Below are 7,384 nucleotides of genomic sequence, written 5' to 3'. Positions count from 1 at the left end.
GCACAGCAGGAGGGCATTTCTCTGGAGATATTACAGGGAAGAAGATTTTACAGGCTGGATTATGGTGGCCCACAGTTTTAAAGGATGCACATGATCATGCAAAAAGATGTGTAATTTGTCAGAAAACAGGTCAACCTGATTCAAATAGGGATAGGATGGGGGATCATCCTATTTTGCCTTTGGAACCTTTTCAAAAGTGGGGTTTGGACTTTGTAGGACCTGTCAAACCAACTTCCAAGAGGGGATGCAGATACATTTTAGTGGCTACAGATTATTGCACTAAGTGGGTAGAAGCAGTAGCATTGAAGGATAATAAAGCTTCAAGTGTGGCCAGATTTCTTTATCATAACATTATGACCAGGTTTGGGTGTCCAGTGGAGCTGGTAAGTGACAGAGGAACTCATTTTCTGAATGAAGTAATTTCAGAGCTAACAAGGACACATATGATTATGCACAAGAAGTCTACAGCATATCATCCACAGGCTAATGGTCAGGCTGAGAGCTCCAACAAAACACTGATAAGGATTTTGAAAAAGATTGTGATAGAGAATCAGAAGGATTGGGATGATAAGTTGGATTCTGCCTTATGGTCCTTTAGAACAGCTTTCAAAGTCACTACTGGTATGACACCATTCAAGCTGGTGTATGGGCTGGAAGCTGTGGTGCCTATGGAGTTTGTGGTACCAAGTTTAAGAGTCTCATCAGAGAAGCAGTCTCCAAAGTTGTCAGTACTACACAGGAACAAATATCTGATGCAGCTGGAGGAGGATAGGTTGGTAAGCTCTTACATTACTGAAGTCATACAAAGAAGAAGACAAGCATGGGTGACCAAGAATGTGAAGTTCAAGATCTTTCAGGTTGGAGATTGGGTAATGTTGTACAACTCTAAGCTGGGACCACATCCTGGTAAATTGTCATTGAGATATCAGGGACCATATCAGATTGTGCAGGATAAAGGACACGGGACATTCATCATAGCTGATGTGTTTGGTACAAGAGTGGAAAAGGCAGTTAATGGTTTCAGGCTGAAGAAATTTCAGGGAAAGCCACCTCATTTGGACTGGCCAAGTGTAGCCTGTATGACTGTAATACCTCTACAGCCAGGAGATTTAGAATCAGCAAAAGGAAAAGGCAAAATGCTGGCTTGCATGGATTTTAGGAGGTCTTTTCATAGTATCCCATATAATTCACAGGTTGGAGGAAGTAGGCAGTTCCAAAGTGCACATCCGATTCAACATTGCAGATGTTGGAAGAGTATCTGTGTCGGAACTGACCAAGTCGGAATTTTTAATAAGAAATTATTAGGCCCGATTAATAACTTCGGGGAGTGTGCTGAAAAGAAGTTTCGTAGCACTTCAAGGATACCGGGTGGAGATATGTGTGCATGGTGCAGCGAGTATAATCATACATGCAACAAAAGTTCAGTACACATGCAGCAGCGCAGAGGATTCGGGTTTTCGCTTGAAGAAGCCTTATTCAGTCCTACCATGCCGAAAGCAAAGCAATTGATGGCCATGCAACCACAGCCTGATGAGGAGCAGACCGAAGGTTCGGGGCGACGTTTGAGAAGCAAAGCTTTGCCTATGCGGCTTGACGTTAGCAGTGCAGACGAAAACAGTGACTCTGCAGAAGAGGAAACGCCAACGCCGACTCCTGTGTCAGAAGGTAAGGTGATGCAAGCATTAATGGACCCTTTTATGGACTTCAAAGTTGACATAGATTTTCAGGCAGAGCGCAACGCCATATGGTTGCAGCAGGTAGGATTGTATGATTTTGCGATTCTGCCTTGGGAAGAATGTAGAAACAATGTGTATGCAAAGTCTCAGTTGGAAATACTTAGGAAGACTAAGGGAAGAGTGTCACCGCATGTGGTACTCAGTGTGGAGTTGGTGTCTGAGGTGTTCAAGCTGCCTTTGCATCCTAATACACCTATTCCAAAGTGTTCAGAGGAAGCACTGAAAAAGGAGTTTGGTCCAAGAGAAGGAGGCAGGCAGTATTACATGTTAAAGAATGTGGCATATGCTAGGAGAGAGCAGCTTAAGTGGTACTTGGAGAGGCTATGCTTTATTGTAAAGTTTGACTATATGTCAAACGAAAACTTTGCACCATTAAGCTATGCAGAGCAGGGAGGAGAAGTGAGCTGGGCTCATTGGGTGTATGAAAAGTTGGCAGCAGAGATTCATTCTTCAGACAAGAGGAAGACACAGGCAAATAGTAGGTTATGTGGCTACTTGTCAGCATTGTTCTTTTTTGCACAGAGAGTACAGAATGGTGAAGCAAGGTGGCCTGTGAAAGCAGAAAAACTGGTGCAAGAGAAGCAGCAGCCAGTTCAGATTGAGCATCCCATCATGGTGCATTCTGAAAAGATAGGATTTGTGAAGTTTAATGCTAAGCATATGGAGGCTTATGAGGATTTGGTGAAAGCCAAATATACTCCAAGAGAGGCCTTTGAAGAAATCACAGCAAAAATGCAGTTTGCAGATTTTGGCACCATGGATGTTGATTCACCAATGCAGGTAAAAGCAGAGGAAACACCAATAAAGCTTGGTAAGGCTTTCACACTATCCAACAAGAGGAAGAAGTCTGAACCAGTCAGCAGAGTGTTTTCTAGATTAGATTTCAGTGCTGAGGAAGTCTCTGGAGTATCAGTAGATACTGGGAAATTGGACAGTGATAAAGTAGTTCAGATGCTGCAGCAGGTGCAGGAATTTGTGAGGCAGCAGAATAATATGCTGAAGGTTCAGAGTATGCAAGCTGAAAGGAATGCAGAAAAGTTGATGGAGTTTAAAGGACAGGTGTCACAGGTGAAAGAGTTTGAAGAGCAGATAGCTATGATGAAAGTAAAGTATGAGCAGGATATGGAGGAAACAGTGGGGAAACAGAAGATGGAGTTAGCAAAAGTGAAGAGATCATTGGGGGAGTTTAAGCAATGGACTGAGAAAGTGGAGGCAGTGGTTGCTTTGGAGTTGGAAGACATGGCAAAGAGGAATGCAGAGTTACAGGTCACTGTGGAGATGCAGAGGTTGAGATTGGAACCTTTGCAGGTACTAGAGCAATAGATGTTGGCACAGGAGGAAATTAGCTTGAGTGCAGTATTAATGAAAGAAGGAGAAGTGTCTATCCTCAAGCAGCAGTTAGCTTTGGTTGCACAGGAGATGTGGCAAAAGACCAAGGAAAGAATGAGATTTGTCATTAAGTATCCATATGAGGTGCTAAAGGCAGGGTTAGTGCATGAGGTAGAAGCACAATTGTTGAAGGAAGTGGAGGAATTTCAAAAGGAGAGAGACTGTTTGAAGCAGCAGGTTCAGCAGATGGAAGAGAATCAGAGACAGCAGCTTGCAGAGGCAGAAAAGAAAGAGGAGAATTTTACTAATAGTTTTTTGATGCAGGATGTAGCTGAGGAGAAAGTTGCAGAAGAGCAGATTGATACTGTGATTGCAGATAGAGCACAAGAGGTGGAAATGGGAAAAGCTGATGCAGCAGAGTCAGATGCAGTAAAGGAAGCAGAGCTGGTGGATCATAAAGTGAATGCTGAGGACCAGAGTAAGGAAGAAGCTGTGCAGCAGAGGGTGGATTCCTGATCAAGGGATCTGTGGATCCGGGTTAGATTTCTGCGAAATCTACCACCGGGGCGTGCCATGTGTTGAGAGGCACATGTTAGAAACTGACTCTGAATAGCTAAGTCGGATTTTGACTTATCGGATATTTACTGAGCTGTATTTTGCCAAGTCGGATGTAACTGTCGTTCAGTTGCAGTATGCTGAATGTCTTGTGACTGGGTAGTTAAGTCGGATTTATCTATATAAGTGGGGAATGTATCTGCGCACAAGGTATCTGTTCTCTGATATGAATGTGATGATGATGGTGCAGTGCAACAACTATTCAGTGTATTGTCTCTGCTTACTCTGATATTTTTGAGTAGTCATGTTTACTGTGTCTGAATTGTTGTTGATGAAGTATGGTGGAGTAGATGGTTATTCTTGCTGTGTATGATGTTCATGTGTTGACCTAACCCACAACAAGCACACAAACATAGATCTATCGAGCACTACACTCCAATCAAACCTACATGCGCACACAAGCAAAAGAGGGAAATCACACAAAATTAGAGAGAGATTAACCACTAATTAGTTAAGATCTAGCTAATCAAAGCATCATAGGCAATCACAAGAAGCATGAAAGAGGCATAGTGAAAGAGCATTAAGCATTGATTAGTGTTAATCAATTCACATAAGCAAGGAGAAGCTCAAGGACTCCATAGCCACACACCTCAAGAGCTCTCACCAAAGAGTGCTCTCAGCAAATGAGCTTGAGAACCCTAATTTCTTTTACACACTGTCTTATATACCTAGGGTAAAAATATACAATGTTCGGGCGCCCAAGGCCTTTAGGGCTCTACCATTTACTGAATCTGCAACCTAGGCATACTAACTGACCTGTTTTTTATAGCTTGGAACTCCCATTGAGCCCGTAACGCATTAAAATATTACAATGGCTTGAAATAAATCGGGAATTTACAATACATGACAATTTTGGGAAAATATGGAAAATGTGTAACTCCAATATTTACTGCTTCTTCATGTTGATCTTCGATGTGCATCCGTAAGCCTCAGCCTTTAGCAGCTTCTGTTAACTGATGTTGACTCAGTTAACAACAGCCACTAATCTAAATGGACATTTCCTATCCATCCAATGTGAATAGTTTTATGGCTCCGCTTGGGGATATAGAATGAATCACAAATGGTCCCGTACCTTGCTTTTTCAATTTCTTTGTCTCTTGTTTAAGAGTGGAGTCACAAGCACATAAGCTCCTTTTGAAAAGTCTTTAGATTTCACATGCTTGTCATTAAACTTTTTCATGCATCCTTTTTTCCCAAAAATCTCATCCTAGATATGCAAACATTGCACACTAGTCTCTAGCTCTTGTGCTACATTGTCATTTGTTGTCCCTTCATGTTCATCTTGTTCTTGAATCCCACTTATCATGCAAAATGGAATCAAGTCCAAACCATTCTCATCACAAAATTTTGTAGGGGTGATCTCATTGACACACACATCTAAGGTGGCTAGAATTCCACTCCAAAGGTTCCATTCTTTGCTGCGAGAAAGGTTTAGGTATATAATGAGAATCTTCAAATGACCTATCCCCTTTACACTCCTACTTTGTAAGGACTTCACATTTAGAAGCTTCACATATCCATAGATGAGCTTTAGTGTCATGCCAAGGGTAGGACTAGACGGGCACGGCTTAGGCAATGTGCTGGACACACATGCAGTAAAGGGGTCTATATATGGAAGAGGGCCAGGGGCCTATATATAGGATGGTTGGGAGGTTATTCGCATGTCTATCTACCCGTTGGTCTTACACTGGTATCAGAGCTCAAGGGAGAAGGGGGAGGAAGAAAGAGGCATGGAGGCCATGGATCTTCGTTCTCTCTCTCTCTCTCTCTCTCTCTCTCTCTCTCTCTCTCTCTCTCTCTCTCTCTCTCTCTCTCTCTCTCTCTCTCTCTCTCTCTCTCTCTCTCTCTCTCTCTCTCTCTCTCTCTCTCTTTGCGGTTCATGGAAGCTCGCCCTCCTTTCGGCGACAAAGGAGCAGCATGGCAGAGTCCTTTCATGGATGCATGGCAAGGTCGTGCTGCAAGAAGGCCATGGTAGAGAGGGAAAGCAAAGGAAGGCATGGCTCTTTGGCTTTTATCTCTCTCTCATCTTCAACCGGGCATGGCGAGATTTCTCGGCACAGAGAACCGTGGGCAACAACCCTAGCATGGACGAGGGTGTGTCGGTGACTTGAATCAAATCGGCCATGCATGGTCTCTAGAGAATCGCCCTGGGCCAAGGAAGTGATGTCGACACAGTCTCTTGGCCAGCAAGCACCTATAGTGTGTCCCCATGCAAGGTTTTTGGCCTACGCAGGCGGCAGCTGCTGCCATCGCCCAAAAACGTCTTCTTTTTACTTTCTTTTTACATTGGTGGGCGCCCTACGGTGCCCACGGGCCATCCCAGGGGCCCCGCCACACCACAGGACACTGTCTCCTTCTCGAAATCGGCCAGGGCTGCGACTAAGACACGGCATCGGCAAGGCTGTATGGGCCGTTTTTCACACAGAATTTTTTGCATATATCTGCAGACATTTGTATTCGACCTCGGCATTCCACCCTCGGCGTTTTTCTCAGGAAAGCACACACCGTTTATACGATGGGCATTCTTTACAGTCGAGGCAACAGACTCCTGGGGCTTGTCGCCATGGCAATCGAAAAGGCTACCCGTCAACACAAAAGCGAGGTTAGGTGATTATGGTTGCATGCAACCAACCAAGCAAGCAAGTGCGATGACGACTGATGTAGCTCTTTGACCTTCAAAGGCAAGGTATGCATAGATTTGGTTTTTGTTTGCCAAAGTTTTTCAGACATGCTGTGTAATTTTTGCATGCACTAGACGAGTAAGTGTTTTGGCCTCGCATCCACAAGCAAGGCTGGTAACAACTATTTTTCCACACATGCCAAGCACAAGGTGCTTCTGTGTTTAGAACAAGCATGACAAGCCTCATATACTTGCCTGCAACATATATGAGTGCAATTTAGACACTCCCAGCACAAGCACGGCTTGTGACAGTTGTTTTAAGCATTACCATTTTGTTGGCATCGAATCATTGTTTCACATGCCAACATGGCTCAAGCATGGCTTGAGTACTTGTAGCCCTGATCTGCTGCACGGATCATCAGCAGTTCACTTTTGATGCCCATGGAATCTCAAGGAGATCGGCACACCCTGTGGCTCGGCTTCATGAAGGGTGCACAGAGCTCGGCATGGCCGACCTCTTGTCATTGCTTTCAGAAGTCGACAAAGATGCTAGCCCAGAGCTAACCACTTTCAGTTGAAATTGCTTGACAAGGTCAATTTTTTGTACATGATCGACAAGGTTGATTCTCTTTGTTATCGCATATGTCGTCAATAGCATTTGTTGGCAACGAGGCCAGACATAGTTATATGAAGCAAGGCTTCAATTTCTGCATCTCGCATTGAGCTTCCCCACGTTTGGGCTATGCTCGGAGCATACGAAAATCGGGAAGGATTTGACAATATGCTTGCAAGTTATTTCATTTCATGCCCGACGGGCATATATGGCGCAAGAGAGCATAGTTGTGTACACGCCAACTCCCACTTGCACAACAAATATGGCTATCAACCCTCTATGAGACATCAGATATGTCTTTGAGCCATCTATCCGACAGCCACATATGGCTATGAGCCATCTATCTGACATCCACATATGGCTATGAGCCATCTGTGAGCAAGTTTTCTCCTACAAAATTTCATGACAATTATTGTCATTGTGCAAAGCAAAGTGCTTTGGCACGGCTTCTCCCTTGTGCCGAGATACTGC

The 7,384-nt window shown here is 44.0% G+C and overlaps 1 pseudogene; it reads left to right on the top strand.

Moving 5' to 3' along the window:
* Nucleotides 1-5,597: 5,597 nt before the first annotated feature.
* On the top strand, nt 5,598-6,287 carry LOC147434327 (uncharacterized; annotated as a pseudogene).
* Nucleotides 6,288-7,384: the final 1,097 nt, after the last annotated feature.

This window comes from Adiantum capillus-veneris, chromosome 19 (genome assembly GCF_014529385.1).
Source record: "Adiantum capillus-veneris isolate H3 chromosome 19, ASM1452938v2, whole genome shotgun sequence".
NCBI classification, from domain to species: Eukaryota; Viridiplantae; Streptophyta; class Polypodiopsida; order Polypodiales; family Pteridaceae; genus Adiantum; species Adiantum capillus-veneris.
This window is presented reverse-complemented; position numbering and strand designations above follow the sequence as displayed.